Below are 19,911 nucleotides of genomic sequence, written 5' to 3'. Positions count from 1 at the left end.
AATAATTTTGTTTGCCTCTTCCCCAGTTGGTGGATACTTGAGTTATTTGTATTTTTTGGCTATTTTGAATAATGCTGCTATGAACATTTATGTGCACATTTTTGTGTGCAGGGTTGGGTTTAGGCCAAGACAGTTCAACAAAGCATTAAGGGGCAAGGGAGTTGAGTTTATGGAGGTGTCATGGCCTTAAGTTGGGTGAGGAAGGGTGGGGGGTACAGTGGGGGTGGAAGGCCATGAGAGGTGGTGGGATCATTGATAGTCACACATTGTCAGATTGGAGCAGTAGGAGGAGAGAACTGGAAGGAGAAGCAGCAGTGATGGTGTGAAACTTTCTGCATCACATGTGTTCTTAGTTATTGTTATTTGATATAGTACCTGGGGCAAGTCGCTTTGTGCCTTCTATTTTGAGTTGAGAAAACTGTGACAACATGAGATCTGGCCCTGGGAGGATCTCCAGCTCTGAGGGCAAAGCAGATCCTAAGCAACCTTGCTGTTAGCAAAGGGAAACCAAATGGTTCACAAATAGTGATCAGCAGTACATTGGTCACAGAATAAACTCTGTTAATAGCAAATGGGGTAAGGGAGTCATTTTAAGGTGACTTCCCCCCCACTTTTGGTTTTGAGGGATGAAAATGAGAAGGGCTGCCCATCTACCCATTTCCCCTTTTGGTGGCACCCTTGAACCACCGCTGGAGCATATTAACTGAAAGCCTTCGGGACAAGGCCCAGAAACCTGCTTGTACAGTTTTCATTAGAGCATTTGAAATCTCTGGAGGGAAGAGCAGAAAATGTTGGTCACCTTCCCACCTGCCTTGCGGTAAGCAGAGAGTGACTGGAGGAGATACCTGTGCAGTCACACAAGTGCTGTAGCTCCTCTGTGTTCACTCTCCTCAGCCATCCTGTCCAGAGATGCTGCTTGCTGTTCCCCACTGTGCATCGTGCTTCCCTAACATGCTCGATTTTGAGGCCAGAAAGAAAGCATAATGGGCTCAATTTGATCAACATCTATTGAACATCTTCTACATCTAAGATTTTAGACTGTGTGCGGACAAGACTGCTGTCTTGGGGAGTTTATGGTATACCTGGGGAGAAGCACCACACCAGGAAAGTGCTACTGAAGCACGGGAGGGATGGGTTCCCAAAAGGCTAGGGTGAGAGGGGCCAAGGAAGAATCCGAGAAGTGGTGACAATTGAGGATTGCTTTGGTGATTTTGTGGGAGGTGGATTGGAAGGAGGGAAAGTTGGAGGCCTAGCAACAAATTAGAAGATGATTCTGGTTGGCTAGTTAAGAGGCAAGTGAGAGCGTGAATTCAACTGCAGAGGAGGGATTGACTCTGGAGATGCTGGGTGTCAGGAAGATTAGGCTAGAATTTCCCCAGAATCCCACAACTTTCCTAGTGGCCTGTATCAAGCTTTTAACATTGTCCTTTGCTGTATCAGAAGTGTTGTGGATTGCTTTCTCTAGCTGGGCTGGTCCTTGAGCAGAAGCTTTTGCAAGTTTGAGCAGAACTTACTGGAGCAAGGGACCCTAAATTTACCTCATTGTTTGTTCTCTTGATCCCTGCTGCTGCTTCATTTCTCCTCTGCCAACTCCACAAACCTCTAGGGCTGGGGGAGGGAGGGAGGTTATTGGAGAGTGCCTTCAGAGGTTTTTCACTTCCCATAAATTTTACTCATTTCCCATAATTTGGCATTCTTTTCATGACCATATGCTAAGAAAAAAATCTGGTTTAAGAACTGAAAAGGTATAGTTGACTTGAAAGAGTGCAGGGTACAGAGAAAAGAGCAAGGGGTCAGAAGACCTGTGCATTGAGTCCTGGCTTCTTGCTCATTGTTCCTCTCTGATTCCTAGATTTCCACATTAGAACACAGGTAATAATATCTTACCTACTTCATGGGAATGTTGTAAGGATTAAGTGAGCATGGAAAACTATGAAGGTGTTCTTAAATTCTAAAGCATTATATGTGTGTCAGGCATTAGCAGGCAGCCTAGGTTTCCGAAATTATGCTGTTTCTTTCTCTTCCTCAGCATTTCCTAGTAGATATTGATATAACTGGAAAAACACTGAGATCCTACAGCCCAGCTTTGCCACGGCAGTTCATAGCTGTCAGCACCATGACATCTCATGTTGTGGACTTGGGACAATTAATTTGGACTATACTGTCCGAGGCTGTGTACCCCAGAGCACTCTGAGCTTATGCTTGAAATGCTCTTGGGAGCTTGATCCTGGGATGCCTTCCAACCTGTTCACTTGGGTGGCTGCATTTCCTTTGTCTTCTTGAGACTGTGGTTTTTGTACTTTAGCAATTTATGTAACAAGGAGAGAGATGGTACCCTCTGCATGAGATGGTCATTCATGTCTTAGACCCTAGGCTGGGTGAGGCTGCAGGCCTAATTACACTCTAGCTCTTTCTGAGGAAAGGAGGTTTTAATAAGCCTGTGACATACCACCACATGATCTTTTAGAAATGAAAGCTGATTACTTTCTCAAATGTTTCAGGCCCTAAAACTTAAATCTGCTTCCTTTTTTTTTTTTATTAAATCTGCTTCCTTAATAGTTCACTTTGAGATGATTTTTTTTTAATTCCATTATCCATCTGTCTGTCTGTCTGCAGATATTTTTTTGAACACTGTCAGGCACTGTGGTGGCTTTTAGGTACATAATGATGAACAGTAGACACAAATTCTTTGTCCTCTTGAACCTTGGCATTAAACAACTAACCATACAAATCAATATATAATTGAAACCTGTGTAGGTGCTTTCAAGAAGTACAGGGTACTGTGAGAGAAGGGAGTCAGCAGTAGAAGGCACCTGGAGTCTTAGATCTCAGAGCCAGCTGGTTAGGCAGGTTTGAAAATCAGGAGATATTATGTCCTTGTCACAGAGCTGGATTTTTTAAAGGGATGTAAAAGAAGTAATTAGACACAGATTTTGCCCTTAAATGACTTATAGCTTGTGTAGTTACACATGCAAAAAACAACTTAAAAATAGTATTAAGACCATAAGAGGTGCCAGGCTGTGTGCTAGAACATCCAAGAAAGGAGACCTCTGTGGAGGTCAGGGTATACTGAGAAGCTTCCTGAAGGACATGGCTCCTGAGCTGAGGCATAGAGAAAAAGGAGGATTTGTACCAGTGGTCAAGAGGGCAGAATTGCCTAGATGATTCAAGGAGAAGAAATCACGAGCACAAGCGGAAACAGAAAAAGGAGCCTTTTGGATGGGGCGCCTCAGGGTTAGTCAAGAAAAATTTAATTTACCTCTTTCACTGGCTTAAATTTGGCTCTTAGGTAAAGTGATCTTTAAGAGATCACCAAATCAGGGGCAGCCCTGGTGGTGCAGTGGTTTAGCACCACCTGCAGCCCAGGGTGTGATCTTGGAGGCCCAGGATCAAGTCCCATGTCAGGCTCTCTCTATGGTGCCTGCTTCTCCCTCTGACTGTGTCTCTGCCTCTCTCTCTCTGTGTGTGTCTCTATGAATAAATAAATAAAATCTTTAAAAAAAATCACCAAATCAGAGTGATTTTTAAAATAAAAGGGGCCCTGTCCTGGGCAAATGAAGATGTATGGTCATTCTGCTGTAATGTGACCAGAATACAGGGGCTTGCCCCAAAAAACAGAATGGTGGAATGGAGCATATATGGTTCCTTTCCCAATAGTTCATGTCTATGTGTGGGTTTGCCCATGGCTTATTGATTTAATTTGCTGACATTCCTAGGTTGTGTCTCAGCAACCTGGATAAAGACCGTATTGGCACATAAAAATATCCTACTCACTGGAGACTCAGCTCCAGGGGAAAACAGCCTAAAGATAATTAGAACAATAATAATCTTTATTAGTTAGTGATTGTGACTGGTACAAACTTAGGAATTCTGAATATCTGAATACAGGAAGAAGCCTTGTTTTCTGTTGAAGTTTTTAGAAGACAAGCAAGGCCTTTCCTGTTAGGCTAGTGGAGGATGACTCCGTAAATGGGGCTAAATGTTGTTAGCCCATTTAGGTGAATGGCAACCCATATGTCCATTCATTCTTGTCTTATAGGCTGCTTCTCTGCATTATGAGAGGCCTGGAGACCCCAGAACCTGTTAGCCTGAGACAGAACCCAGGCATAAGAGCTTACCCCATCTTCTGGTCTCCCTGTGCACACAGCTGGCACCAAAGCCATGCCTTCCTCTCCCTGATGTTGCCATGTCTGTGTCTGGCTAATTTTATAAAGCTTTCTCTGACTCCTAGGATATGGGTTCTAAGCTAGTTAGCAATATCACTTTTTAAACCAGACACGTTTGTTACTCTATGGCCGTCTCATATTACATACTTTCTAAAATAAGAGAGGATTTTTTTCCTTTTCTTTGAAGCATGATATAATTGCTGCTTGTATAAAATAGCTCGACACGTGGGTGGATGTAATACCTACTCTGAGATTCCCCAGAGAGGAGTGAAGGAGAGTGTTGCAATCAGTTGCCAGCTCAATGGTGGGTTCCTTCCTAAGTGTGGTGAGAATGTTTGGCTGTAGGAGTCTGGTGGGAAATGCCTCTCCAGGATGTTGGAGTTGGCCTCCTGAGCACCAGGGCCTGTTTGTAGCTTTAGAAACAGGTTGGGGGGATCCCTGGGTGATGCAGCAGTTTAGCGCCTGCCTTTGGCCCAGGGCGCGATCCTGGAGACCTGGGATCGAATCCCACATCGGGCTCCCGGTGCATGGAGCCTGCTTCTCCCTCTGCCTATGTCTCTGCCTCTCTCTCTCTCTCTCTCTCTGTGACTATCATAAATAAAAAAAAAAAAAGACACACACACAAAAAAAACAGGTTGGGAGGCCCTGCCACTGCTTTACATAGCCACTTTCCGCCCACGCTTTCCTCTCTCCTTATAGGTCCCTTTTGTATGGCTTGCTTTGCTTTCACCTTTGGTTTTGGGATTGTGAGTTTTCCTTCTTCCTTATTTTGCACATATTAGCCTCATCTAACTGAATTTTAGGCTTGCCTGATGAGGGACATGAGATAATTTGGGCAGCCTTAAATGGGGCAGGATTTCAGAGCCCTGCAAGTTATAGTTACAGGCAAAGAGTGGATGCAAGTGAGGAGTTAAAAGTTAACACCTTGGGCTGGCACAGTAGGAGAGGGACCTTCTCAAGTCAGAGGGCTTCTACAGCAGCAAGATGGGAACTGTGCTTTTAGCACCTGTCCCGTGTATTCTTTCAGTGCCCAACACAGGATTCTTGGTGGCCACTGAGCTTTACCTGCTGTGGAGATTTTCTTACTGGGACCATGACTCTTGTTTTGGCCTCCAAGAAGAAGTGAATCCAGCAGCTGTGAGGCCTAGAGTCTGTGGCACCTGTATCCATTTTGGTCTTCTGGGGTAGTTTGGTTGATGGCAGCCATTGTGTTCCCAGCCCCTAATGCCAGCAAAAGCAGAGTTGTTTATTTCTGGAAGAAAAGAAGATGATTATAGAGAATCACTGTAAAGGGAAAATTAGTTGGAATCTCTTGTTTTATATTGTGGTGTTAACAAATCGTCCCAAACTTAGCAATATAAAAGAATAGCAGTTATTTATTATTGTTTCCTCTCCTGGTTCTGGAGGTTGACTAGGCTCAGCCAGACAGTTCTTCAGCTACTCGAGTTCTTCATTCATTGGCCATTGGATAGTGGTTGGGACTGGAGGCATTGCAAAGGCTTTCTCACGTGTCTAGCAGTTGATGCTGGCTGTTGGCCAGAACACCTATACATGGCTTCAACACATGGCCTGTACTTCCTCACAGCTTGGTGGCTGGCTTCCAAAAGCTAGTATCTCAAGAGCTACAAAGATTTTTTATGACCGAGCCTTGGGATTCATGCAGTTTCTCACTCTTGTCTCCTTCTGTTCATTGAAAGCAAGCCACTCAACCCATGTTCAAGGGGGAGGAATTAGACTTTCCCTGTTGATGGGAAGACTACTGAAGAATTATGGACGTGTTTTAAAACCATCACAGTTCTTTTGATGCCATTCTTCATCCAAATTGGATAATTTTTGAAATTTTACTTTTTAAAGGAGATTTCTTGTAGAAGAGACATATGGTGCACAAAATAGTCCAGCAGGCTGTTCATCTGCAGCTTTTTGCTACCCAGGTGGAAAAGGGAGACTATACCTTATGGCAGTATTTGGTTGCAGGCCAACAGTTTGACATGTTTCAGGTGGGGTTCATGTCCTTTGAGTAGAATTAGTTCTCATTCCTAATCAGTAATTGAAGTGCTCTTGTCTTTTCCCTACACGTCAATCATGGTGGTATGTCCAGCTCCTTCATCTGTGCCAAGAATACTGAGAAATTGGGAGGAAGAAGAGAATTACAAGAGATTGTAATTCTTTACAGCTCATCATTCTCACTACTTTCTGTTTCTTTATCAGTTCTTGGTCTTTCTTTCTTTCTTTCTTTTTTTTTAAATCTCACAGATACTTTGCTGAGACCTTTCATCTGGAAGAGCTAACTCAGGCTAGATTTCATTTCAAAACACATTGGCATTTTGCTCATTGCAGTCTTCAACTGCTTAATCATTGAGATCTGCTGATATTTTAAGAACAACAAACCTTTTGTTTTGTTTTTCTGAAGTTCAGATAGTGTTTCCCGTTGTTTAGAAATTAGTTTTTTTTTTTAAAGATTTTTATGTATTTATTCATGAGAGACACACACAGAGAGAGAGAGAGAGAGAGAGAGAGAGGCAGAGACATAGGCAGAGGGAGAAGCAGGCTCCATGCAAGGAGCCCGACACAGGACTCGATCCTGGGTCTCCAGGATCAGGCCCTGGGCTGAAGACGGTGCAGAGCCAGCCACCTGAGCTGCCCTAGAAATTAGTTCTATAGAAGAAGACTGTGTACAGACTGTCTATGCTCGGAGTCTGTGTTATAGAGATTCTCAGGTTTGAAAAGTGTATACAGTCTTTTAGGACTGCCACTGCTTTTAGCTAGCTTAGACCAAGCAGCAGGCATCATCAAAAGTCTTGATTCTAAGTTCCTTGAGAGTTAGAAACCCCTACAATACCTAGCACATACTAAGGTCTCAGAAAATATTCAACAATTATTGGATGTATTTCATGTTCTTTTTTTAAATTTGAGTATAGTTGACACACAATGTTACATTAGTTTCAGGTATAAAACATAGTGTTTCCACAAGTTTATACATGCTACTTTGACCACAAGTATATCTACCATCTGTCACCATACATCACTGATACAATATCATTGACAATATTCCTTATGCCCTGCCTTTTATTCCTGTGACTTATTTATCCCATAACTAGAATCCTGTATCTCCCACCCTTTCATTCATTTTGCCCATCTCCCCTCTGGCATTCATCAGTTTGTTCTTTATAGGTCTGATTCTACTTTTTGTTTAAACATTTGTTTTATTTTTTAGATTCCACATATGAATGAAACCATATGTTGTTTTTCTCACTCTGACTTATTAGTTAGCATAATACCCTCTTGATCTATCCATGTTGTCTCAAATTGCATAGTCTCATCCCTTTTTGTGGCTCTGTAATGTATTCCATTATGTATGTATACCATGTCTTTTTTTTTAGTTTAGTTTTATTAAAACTAATAATAATTCTATACATTATTGAGTGCTCATCGTAAGTGCACTCTTAATCCCCTTTCATCTGTTTCACTCATCCCCCTCCCCCTTTCCCTCTGGTAACCATCGATTTGTTCTCTATAGTTGAGAGTCTGTATTTTGGGTTCTCTCTCTCTTTTCCTTTGTTCATTTGTTTCTTAAATTCCACATATGAATGAAATCATAAGGTATTTGTCTTTCTCTGATTATTTCACTTAGCATTATACTCTCTAGTTCCATCCATGTTGTTGAAAATGGCAAGATTCATTTTTATGGCTAATATTCCATTGTATATATACACCACATCTTCTTTACCCAGTCATCTATCAATAGACACTTGGGCTGCTTCCATATCTTGGCTATTGTAAATAATGCTGCAGTAAACATAGGAGTGCATTTATCTTTTCAAATTAGTGTTTTCATTTTTTTAAAGATTTTATTTATTTATTCATGAGAGAGAGAGAGAGAGAGAGAGAGAGAAGCAGAGACACAGGCAGAGGGAGAAGCTGGCTCCATGCAGGGAGCTGGATGTGGGACTCAATCCTGGGTCTCCAGGACCACGCCCCAGACCGAAGGCAGCACTAAACCGCTGAGCCACCCGGGCTACCCAGTGTTTTCTTTTTCTTTTAGTAAATACCCAGTAGTGGAATGACTGGATCATATGATATTTTTATTTTTTGAGGAACTTCCACACTGTGGTTGTACTAGTTTACAATCCCACTAGTGGTGCACAAAGGCTCTTTTTTCTCCACATCCTCGCCAACACTTGTTATTCCTTGTGTTGTTGACTTTAGCCATTCTGACAGGTGTGAGGTGATACCTTTTGTGGTTTTGATTTTCATTTCCCTGATGATGAGTGATGTTAAGGATCTTTTCATGTGTCTGTTGGCCATCTGTGTGTCATCTTTGGAAAATGTCTACTCAGATCCTGTGCCCATTTTTTAATTGGTTTTATGATGTAGAGTTGTATGAGTTTTTAAAAATGTATTTTGGATATTAACTCCTTATCAAATATATCATTTGCAACTATCTTCTCCCATTCAGTAGGTTGCCTTTTCGTTTTATTGATGACTTCCTTACCTTGCAAAAGCTTTTTATTTTAATGTATTCCCAGTAGTTTATTTTTGTTTTTGTTTCCCTTGCCTGAGGAGACATATCTAGAAAAATGTTGCTATAGCGATGTCAGAGAAATTACTGCCTGTGTTCTCTTCTAGGATTTTTATGGTTTCAGGTCTCAGATTTAGATTTTTTTTTAAAGATTTATGTATTTATTATCTGAGGGAGAGAAGGGGAGAGAGAGCATGAGCCAGGGGAAGGGGCAGAGGTAGAGAATTTCCTATAGACTCCCTGCTCAGTGGGGAGCCCAATGCAGGGCTCCATCTTAGGACCCTGAAATCATGATCTGAGCCAAAATCAAAAGTCAAATGCTTAACCGACTGAGCCACCCAGGCGCCCCTCAGATTTAAGTCTTTAATCCATTTTGAGTTTTATTTTTGTGCATGGTGTAAGAAAGTGATCTCACTTCCTCTTTTTGCGTGTAGCTGTCCAGTTTTCTCATGACCATTTGTTGAAGAGACTGTCATTTTCCCATTGTATATTCTTGCATCCTTTGTTGAAGATTAATAGACCATATAGGTGTGGGTTTATTTCTAGGCTCTCTGTTCTCTTGATCTCCGGGTCTGTTTTTGTGCCAGTGCAATACTGTTTTGATTACTACAGCCTTGTAGTATATCTTGAAATCTGGAACTGTGATACCTCCACCTTTGTTTTTCTTTCTCAAGATTGCTTTGACTACTTTGGGTCTTTTGTGGTTCCATTCAAATTTTAGGATTATTTGCAATAATTCTGTGAAAAATACTGTTGGTATTTTAATAGGGATTGCATTAAATATGTAAATTGCTTTGGGTAATATGGAAATTCTGATAGTCTATGCCAGAATTAATACTATCTTTCCATTTGTTTGTGTCATCTTCAGTTTCTTTGATCACTGTTTTATAGTTTTCAGAGTACAAGTCTTTCATCTCCTTGATTAAGTTTATTCCTAGGTATTTCATTACTTTTTTTTTTTTAAGATTTTATTTATTTATTCATGAGACATAGAGAGAGAGAGAAGCAGAGACACAGGCAGAGGGAGAAGCAGGCTCCATGCAGGGAGCCTGACATGGGACTCGATCCCAGGACCCCAGGATCACTCCATGGGCCTAAGGCAGGCGCCAAACCACTAAGCCACCCAGGGATCCCCTATTTTATTATTTTTGATGCAAATGTAAATGCTGTTTTCTCAGTTTCTCTTTCTGCTACTTCGTTAGTAGTGCATAGAAATACTGTCAATTTCTGGGTATTAATTTTGTATCCTGTCACTGTACTGATTTGTTAATTACTCTAGAAGTTTTTTGGTGGAGTCTTGAGGATTTCCTGTATATAGTATCATGTCATCTACAAATAATGAAAGTTTTACTTTTTCTTTACCAATTTGGATGCTTATTATTCCTTTTTCTTGTCTAATTGCTGTGGCCAGGACTTCCAGTTCTATGTTGAATAAAAATGATGAGAGTGCACATCCTTGTCTTGCTTCTGATCTTAGAGGGAAAGCTCTCAGTTTTTCACCATGGAGTGTGATGTTAGCTGTAGAGTTTTCTGTTTTTGAAATTTTAAGATCAGTAGGGGATCCCTGGGTGTCTCAGTGGTTTAGTGCCTGCCTTTGGCCCAGGTGTGATCCTGGAGTCCCGGGATTGAGTCCCGCATTGGGCTCCCTGCATGGAGCCTGCTTCTCCCTCTGCCTGTGTCTCTGCCTCTCTCTCTCTCTCTCTCTCTCTGTCTGTCTCTCATGAATAAATAAAATCTTAAGATCAGTTTATTAAAGTTCAATGACAAAAGCTATCAGAGGGGTAGCCCTGGTGGCGCAGCAGTTAGCGCCGCCTGCAGCCCGGGGTGTGATCCTGGAGACCCGGGATGAAGTCCCACATCGGGCTTCCAGCATGGAGCCTGCTTCTCCCTCTGCCTGTGTCTCTGCCTCTCTCTCGCTCTCTCTGCATGAATAAATAAATAAATCTTAAAAAAAAAAGCTATCAGAAGAATATTCTCCAGAAAATTATTTTTTCTCAGAGAAAAGAAATATCAACACCTCAGCACAGCCACAGATGCTATGGCAGTCACACCTCCCTGCGAATGGGGATAGTTCTTTAGGTCAATCTCTGGGTCAGCAGAATTATAGTCTGGATCATCCTCCTCATCCTCTAGCTCCATGTACTCCATTTCCTGGAACATAGATTCATCCACCTCCACATTGTTTCCAGCATCCTCTGAATATCCAGTGTGTCAAGATTTTGATCCATTTCAAATAGTAGTTTCCCACTTAATTTTTTTTCTTACTCAATCTTCTTCTTTCATTGATTTCTTTTTAATTTCCAAGAGTTCTGCATCAAATTTGGCCTTCCAACTTAAATTCTCGTTTGTAACAGGAATGCCAGGAAATAATTGCTCTTTAGCTTCCTCTGCTTCTTTCTCTTTTTGTTTCTTTTCTTCTCTTCTAGTTTATATTTGATCTATCTCATTTCATTTTTCTTGCGCAACTGTCACTGAAGATCCTTACCATTGCCAAGATTTTTCTTCTGCCTATAATGCTAATAGTTTAAAGATATCGGAGTCTGGGCAGCCTGGGTGGCTCAGCAGTTTAGCGCTGCCTCCAGCCCAGGGTGTAATCCTGGAGACTTGGGATGGAGTCCCACGTCGGGCTCCCTGCATGGAGCTTGCTTCTCCCTCTGCCTGTGTCTCTGCCTCTCTCTCTCTGTGTCTCTCATGAATGAATAAATAAAATCTTAAAAATATATATATCTGAGTCCTCATTCTCTTGTCGATTTTCCTGGGAGAATATTCATAAAGAGGGGCTTCATCTATGTATTTTTCACTGTATATAAACTTGAGGGTAGCCTGGACAGTTTCATCTTTTTCTCCAGCCTTAGATGTCAGAGTAATGGTGAAACTGGGTGGATTTTCTGATAATACCAGTTAATAACATCTCAAACCCCTCTTCAGGTGTCCCCTTCACATCCTCACAACACATCTGTACTGTTGGTGAGAGAGACTATGAACTGCACTGGTGCTATACAGGGGTAGCTAAGAGACATCTGCCTGTGAAGGAGTCAGGGTAAATGGATTCCAGAGCTTCCAGCTTGTGCTATTCCCTGCCATACTCTGTCATCGTGGCCCTCACTTCTGCATGTGGACTGCCTGGCCACCCAAATGACCCTGCAGTGGGGACCATGGTGGACCGGGAGAGCTGGCAGTAGCTAGGTTGGTGCAGGTGCAGATTCCCGGCTCTGAGGCCCTGGGCCTGGGCCTGCTGAGCAATAGCCCCACATGGGCCTCTGCCTCACTGTGAGGTTTTCATATATGGCCTTTATTGTGTCAAAGTATGTTCTGGTAAACCCACTTTGTTGGGAGTTTTCTTTTTTTAAAAAAAATTTTTTTAAAATTTATTTATGATAGTCACGCTCAGAGAGAGAGATAGAGAGAGAGAGAGGCAGAGGCACAGGCACAGCAGGCTCCATGCACCAGGAGCTTGACGTGGGATTCGATCCAGGGTCTCCAGGATCGCGCCCTGGGCCAAAGGCAGGCGCCAAACCGCTGCACCACCCAGGGATCCCTGTTGGGAGTTTTCATCATGAATGGATAGTGACTTTTGTCAAATGCTTTTTAAGCATCTATAGAGACAATCATGTGATTTTTTTTCATTTCGGTGATGTGATATACCACGTTGATTGATTTGTGAATATTGAAACATCTTTGCATCTCTGGAATAAGTCCCATGTGATCGTGGTGGGTGTATGCTATTTGCTAATATTTTGTTGAGAGTTTTGCATCTGTGTTTGTTAGTCACATTGGCATGTAGTTTTGTTTTGTGATTATTTCAAATTCCTAAAGCTGGATTTATGCCAGAGTAAAAAGAAAAAAAAAAGTGAAATAAGGATTTCTTTGGAAGTCTCTGATGCCCTTATTCAGTAAGATAAAGATGGTTGAGTGGCCAATGGGCTTCAATGTGGTGTCTCTTGGAATGCTCCTTCTTAGGTGCAGGCACTGGGCTTTAAGGAGATCCAAAGCCCATGTGGAGAAAGGAGGCCCACATGGAGGTGGCCTGAAGGTCCCTTTTCACTAGCTGAACTCTGAGCCTATAGCCAGCCACAGGAGTGTGGCTGTTATGAGGTTTCTAACCAACAGCAGGTGAAACAAAACCATCAGTGAACCACACATTTGAGAGAAATCACAAATTGTTTTTTTTAGCTAAAAAGAAAAAAGATTTGAGTTATTTTAAAGTATGCTCATTGTTTATTTCTTCTCTGTAAATCTTGCAAGAATCATCTACCTGATGTGGTTTTCAGTGTTTCTATTTGTCACATAGAAATAGTCCAAATAAAGGTCCAAAAAGCAGAGACAGACACGGTTGAACACGGTTTATAGTGTCTTCTCTGCAGGAATGGTGGCTAGATCATGTAATACCTTCATATTTAAGTAGCCATCAGGTGGAAAAGAGACTAGTGAAGTGCATTTGCCAAGCACTGGTGGGACTGAAGGTCACAAGATGGCCTACTACCAGTTCTTTCTCAATTCCCTCATTCTGAATTTTGGCTAAAGATTACTGGCAAGAGGTTATGGTGTTATGTCAGGTGATTGACCAGGGCCATGGATCAGTTAAATGATTCACTCTGTACACAGTCTTGTAGTGCTGTGATTACAGTTTGTGCCTCAGCGAACTTCCAGACCATTACACGGATCTTTGGAGGTGGCTACCAAATAGTCAAAACTGGGAATGTATTCATGAATGTCAAGGGTCTATTGGACATCCCTGCTGGAAGTAGTGTCATTCTGGTCACGTAGGTAATCAGGCTTCAGCACATTTTATGTAAACTGAAACCTGGAGAGGTTACTTGGCTTTCTGCATTAATATTTTCTTGACCAATATTGGGTGCTCTCCACATGTCACTTGTGCTGTGACATCCCGTGGGACACTCCCCCCTGCCACCATCACACGCTGTAGACTCTTAACTTTGCTTGGACCCATCTGATGTCCTTAGGACTGATCTGTTCGGTAAGTGAAGAGAAAAAAGAGCTTTGTAGTATTTTTGCTAATTCCTTTTCCTTGTAGAAGATGAATATTGTTAGGAGCAAGGGAGGTAAAACTAGATGTTCTGATTTATTCTTTCACAGAAGGATATTTATTGGGCACTTTATGTGGTACTGTCCTAAAAACTGGAGATAATGGCAGTTAGACAAAGTTCTTTCATGAGACCGGCACTCTCATGGGGTATAACATACAGCATGTAACTCCTGTGTCCCCCTCTCTTCTTTGAAAAAGAGAGAAATGTCCCCTCTGCACTACTTACAGAAGATTAGTATTTATCACCCCATTTCCTGTTAAAAATTATTAAAGCACAGTCACATTTTTGATGTGCCCCGGCTTTTTGAGCAGTTCTTAAATTGCTTGATATGGGACTGTAGGTTGAGGATGGCTAAGATTAAGTCTTGAGAGGATTCTGAAATTCTCTTTGGAACTGAAGATTTCTGTGCGGCGGACCGTGGACAATCTCGCTGGTTTATGAACTACATGAGAGAGAGAGAGAGGAAACCAGCTTTAAAAAGAAAGAACTGGCAGTGGGTTTAGACTAGAGGTTCACAGGGCTATTAATGTTTGGATGGATGGATAGATAGCTAAAAATAGAAAACCTGAGGACTAGGATGTTTTCTTTGTAACATGAAAAATTGACCCAGCATTTCATTTGTGCCTGTTGAGCTGGTGACCTCGGGGTCTGGCAGGCAGTCTTCCGTGACCGCCAGCAAGGGCAGATTTAAATCACAGCAGAATGCTCCCCCGGCCCTGATCAATAGGGCTGCTAATTGAATTAGAAAACATTCTGAGCTGTGGCTAATTATGCTATTCAGGCAATTGCTTTGTCAACGTGGATTTCATCCTCGAATTGCTTAAGTGACTTTCTCACTGGGAGGGAAAGTCAACTTCTATGATTGAGGTACTTATTTTGTGGCTCCCTAAATTTTTTTTTCCTTTTCAAGTTTTTATTTTACTTTATTGTATATTTTTATTGGGGTTCGATTTGCCAACATATAGCATAACACCCAGTGCTCATCCCATCAAGTGCCCCCCCCTCAGTGCCCATCACCCAGTCACCCCAACCTACCCCCCCACCCTGCCCACCTCCCCTTCCACTACCCCTTGTTCATTTCCCAGATTTAGGAATCTTTCATGTTCTGTCTCCCTCTCTGATATTTCCCACTCATTTTCTCTCCTTTTCCCTTTAATCCCTTTCACTATTTTTTGTATTCCTCGAATGAATGAAACCATATAATGTTTGTCCTTCTCTGATTGACTTACTTCACTCAGCATAATACCCTCCAGTTCTATCCACGTTGAACCCACCATTTGCTTCAACGTGGATAGAACTGGGGGGTATTATGCTGAGTGATGTGGCTCCCTAAATTATGCTTCCTGTGCTTCCCTAGGGCAATGCTATGGCATTTCACGTTATTACAGACATTGTTGTGTGAGTTTTGATAGATATTAGTTAGGTTCCAATTTGTATTTCAGTCTGCTCTGTGTTTCTAGGTCTGTGTTTCCAGGTCTATGCTACTCCAGTGCTCCACTGCTCTTTTCTTTCACAAAGCCAAATAACCAATTTGATGTCACTCTATCCAGTAACAGAGCAATTTAAAAAGCCCTAGTCGTGCTTAACATGTTAAAGTTGTTGAAGGTAAAGAAATTAATTTAGAACATCAGCTATTGTGTTAGAAGTGAAGAATTCAAGCCAACTTGTTTTTTTTTGGGTTAAAAAAAATAGTCCATATACTCATAAGTGATGTACATGTATGTGTATATTGACTGCTCACTTCATCTTCTAGAAGATATTACTGGCTTTAGACCTTCCTTCCTCCCTCCCTCCCTCCCTTCCTTCCTTCCTTCTATCTTCTAGAAGATATTACTGGCTTTAGACCTTCCTTCCTCCTTCCCTCCCTCCCTCCCTTCCTTCCTTCCTTCCTTCCTTCCTTCCTTCCTTCCTTCCTTCCTTCCTTCCTCCTTCCACCAACATATACTATAACACCAGTGTTCATCCCATCAAGTGCCCTCCTTAGTGCCCATCACCCAGTTGCCCTGCCCACCTCCCCTTCCACTACCCTTTGTTCATTTCCCAGAGTTAGGAGTCTCTCATGTTTTGTCACCCTCTCTAATTTTTCCCACTCATTTTCCCTCCTTTCCCTTATAAACGCTTTCACTATTTCTTATATTCCCTGTATGAGTTAAACCATATGATTGTCCTTCTCTACTTCACTCAGCATAATACCCTCCAGTTCTATCCACGTTGAAGCAAATGATGGGTATTTGTTGTTTCTAATGGCTGAGTAATATTCCATTGTATACATGGACCACAGCTTCTTTTTTTTTTAAATAATAAATTTATCTTTTATTGGTGTTCAATTTGCCAACATACAAAATAACACCCAGTGTTCATCCCATCAACTGCCCCGCTCAGTGCCCATCACCCATTCACCCCCACCCCGCCCTCCTTCCCTTCCACCACCCCTAGTTCGTTTCCCAGAATTAGGAGTCTTCATGTTCTGTCTCCCTTTCTGATATTTCCTACCCATTTCTTCTCCCTTCCCTTCTATTCCCTTTCACTATTATTTATATTCCCCAAATGAATGAGACCATATAATGTTTGTTCTTCTACGATTGACTTATTTCACTCAGCATAATACCCTCCAGTTCCATCCATGTTGAAGCAAATGGTGGGTATTTGTCATTTCTAATGGCTGAGTAATATTCCATTGTATACATAAACCACATCTTCTTTATCCATTCATCTGTCGATGGAAACCGAGGCTCCTTCCACAGTTTGGCTATTGTGGACATTGCTGCTATGAACACTGGGGTGCAGGTGTCCTGCTGTTTCACTGCATCTGTATCTTTGGGGTGAATCCCCAGCAGTGCAATTACTGGGTCATAGGGTAGCTCTATTTTTAACTCTTTGAGGAACTTCCACATTGTTTTTCAGAGTGGCTGTACCAGCTTGCATTCCTAGTGGCTTTAGATGTTAATGGTAGATAATGCTCTTAAAGACCACGAGCAGAGGAAAAAGATTTACTTTCTAATAAGATTGTTCCAATACCAAGCTCGGATGATAAATGGATTATATAAGGCTTCTCTTATGTAGAGTCCCCACCTTTTATATAGTTTTGTATTCAGGCTTAACTAGAAATGACTCGTGTTTCCTGAACACATAATAGAATTTGATGCTGAATTTCTTGGGACTGTACATGGAGGAAGCATGGCAGAATCAAGATGCTTCCTGGATCTCTTGATGTATTCAAGTTGGACCTGTGCTTGTCCTTAGCAAGATGCCTGTTACAAGCTACACCTGCAATGGGACTTTAAATTCCCCATTGAGAGTGGGACTCTTCTGTCCCCATTATTTTTCTGGCACTTAAATCATTGCTTGACATGATGCTCAGTCACTGGTGGAAGAACTGGATTGAGTTAAACTCAGATCTCATTTGTATAAAATCCGTCCCTCACTCTCTTCAGTGGTCTTTCCTTCTCCTTCGCTCCCTCCCTGCCTTCCATTCTTCCATTCAACCTCCATCTAACCTTTGCTTTTCAGCACATATTGGGTGCCAGACACCGTGCTGTTGGTAAACAAAACAGACTTGGTCCCAGAAATCTGGTACTGGGAATAGGGGTGAAAACAGACAATAAACAAAGTAACCAACAAGTTACACATTGTGAAGAGTGTACCAACACACAAGGTACACTCAGATTAACTGATAGAACTGGAAGCTTAGGGTTTCCTAGGATGTTGCAAGACCTCTCAAAGGTTGCCTCTAAGATGAAGAATGAAAAATGAGTTGGGCTTTGAAGAGTGTTTTAGGCAGAGGAAGGAAAGCATGCGAAGGCTGTAGGGTAGGGAGGGATTGAGAGGATGCTGGCGTAGTGGGCAAGTGTGCGAGGTGAGGTTGGCCAGGCAAGGAAGGGCTAGATCTCCTAGGGCTTTGTAGCCCATGCGAAAGAGTTTGGATTTTATTTAAGCCATTTTCAGGCTGTGGACAGAGCATTTAACCTAAGATCCTGTAGATCTGGTTATATGAATGAGCAAGTCGCCTCTGTTGAGTCTATCTTGGAATGTTGGATGGAGAAAATGAAATAAGATACAGTAAATGCTTTTTCCACACCTGTGCAACCCTCAGTGTTTGTCCTGTCTTTTCAATGTGTATAGTATCACTTTGAACTTTGGTATCAGCTTTTAGTATTTAGTAAATGCTATGTTGTGGTTATGTATCATTTATATTGTTTCTCCCAACTAGATCATTAGCTCTTTGAGAACAGAAATTTTTGTGCCTCAGGGCCAGCACACAAAGCCCCACACATAGTAAACATATAAGGGTTTTATTCATTTAAGGATTTGACATTTATTTAAAAATTTATCTACTGGTTTTTAAAAACTATTATAAGTAGTATGTTTGCCTACTTTTGTATATGTTTGAAATTTTCTATTGTACAAATGGAAAACGGAGTAGCTTGTTAAAACAGTATGGTGTAGAGTATAAAATAAAAATTCTTTATAATAGGGGCTGCATAGTTTTTGCTTTAACACTGTTAAAGATGGGGATCCCTGGGTGGCTCAGCAGTTTGGCGCCTGTCTTCGGCCCAGGACGTGATCCTGGAGTCCCAGGATCGAGTCCCGCATTGGGCTCCCTGCATGGAGCCTGGTTCTCCCCTGCCTGTGTCTCTGCCTCTCTCTCTCTCTCTCTCTGTCTCTCATGAATAAATAAATCTTAAACAAACAAACACCGTTAAAATTGCTTTTCTAAATGGCTGTGCAGATTTCCACTTTGGCAATATCTGTTTCCTAATTCCTCGCCAGTGTTTGGTTATTTGATACTGTCAGACTTTTTAACTTGTGCAAACCTGATTATTGAAAAATTACATCTGTATTTCCATTTCCCTGATTTACTGGTAAGATTGAACATTGCTTCCTGTGTTTAATTGACCATTTATGTTTCTTTTCTCCATTCATATTCTTTGTCATTTTTCCCTACTGAGTCATTTGTCATCTTGATTGCAGGAATATTTCATATGTTCTCACTGCTAATCTCCTATGTATTGCATGTATTTTGTCCTGGTCTCCCTTATTTTTTATCTTTGTCTCAGCCTGCCTTTTGCTTTCCACAGTAAGGCATAGTAGCCCTTCTTCCACCTCAGGGCAGTCCGTATTTTTCGTGATGTCCCCTGTATGGCCCAGAATCTCTTCTAGAGTTTCTGGGCATGATCTGTCAGCATACCAAGAAAAATAGTCCGCCATTTGCTGTCTTTCCCAATAGACACTTTTTATTTTTTACAGTTTTCTTTTTAGTTATTTTATAAGTAACTTAAAAAATATGAGTAAGAGGATAGTAAAACAGAAACAAAACCTTCATTTGAAAGCTTAACAATTTAAATGTAGTGACCTCAAATCTTTGTTCCATATTCTTCTGCTTCAGAATAAATACATAGATATATAGACAAGTGAAATGGACACCTCTGAATGCACTTGTCATGCATGGACCTGGAATAGGCCCATCTTGAAAATACTGGTTCCAAACTTTAAATATATCTCCAGGAGGTTCTAGCTTATCACTTCTAGTTGTTCTACCACTAGCATCATCAAAATGCAAAACCAGAAATTTTTTGAAACCTTTGATGGCTCATAATTTTGTTGAAGAGAGTATAACTGTCTTCTTAGCTCCATAATTCAGACATTTTCATTCTTAGATTTATAAACCAAGATGATAGATCCATGAATTTTTAAATTTCTTTCCCATATATACTGCTCCTAGTCATCCTTGAATACTAACCTGCCTTCAGCATTTGCCCACTGTGAACTGTATCAAATAAAATTTGGCCCACAGCTCTCATAAAAGATGAAAGAATATGATCATATGTCCTTTCAGTGTAAAGGATGGTCCAGGTTCTTGTTGCAAAACATTGAATGATGAAGTCTTCCCTGTGGGATGACTGACTCAGTGAAAATACCTTATATTCTTTTTGTTCTGAGAAATACCTTGCTCATTCATCAATTTTTGAGAGGATTCATCTGTATATACTGTATAATATACTGTCATCTGAAGATGCTTAGACTGAACTTATACTTAGGATTGGGGTTACCATTCTTACTGGAGGTTCTGCTCTGTATCTTTCTGCACTCATCATCCTCTTCTTTTTTTTTTTTTAATAAGATTTTATTTATTTATTTCAGAGAGAGAGAGAGTGAGCACAAGTGGAGGGAAGGGCAG

The 19,911-nt window shown here is 41.4% G+C and overlaps 1 protein-coding gene and 1 pseudogene across 15 annotated transcripts in view; one reads left to right on the top strand and one right to left on the bottom strand.

Moving 5' to 3' along the window:
• ALG9 (ALG9 alpha-1,2-mannosyltransferase) overlaps window positions 1-19,911 on the top strand; it is a 112,213-nt gene that overhangs the window by 73,245 nt on the left and 19,057 nt on the right. The window lies entirely within an intron of this gene.
• LOC144311593 (RWD domain-containing protein 1-like) lies at window positions 10,696-11,779 on the bottom strand (annotated as a pseudogene).

This window comes from Canis aureus, chromosome 3 (assembly GCF_053574225.1).
Source record: "Canis aureus isolate CA01 chromosome 3, VMU_Caureus_v.1.0, whole genome shotgun sequence".
NCBI lineage: Eukaryota > Metazoa > Chordata > Mammalia > Carnivora > Canidae > Canis > Canis aureus.
The sequence above is the reverse complement of the archived record's forward strand: the minus strand, read 5'-3'. Positions and strand labels throughout refer to the sequence as shown.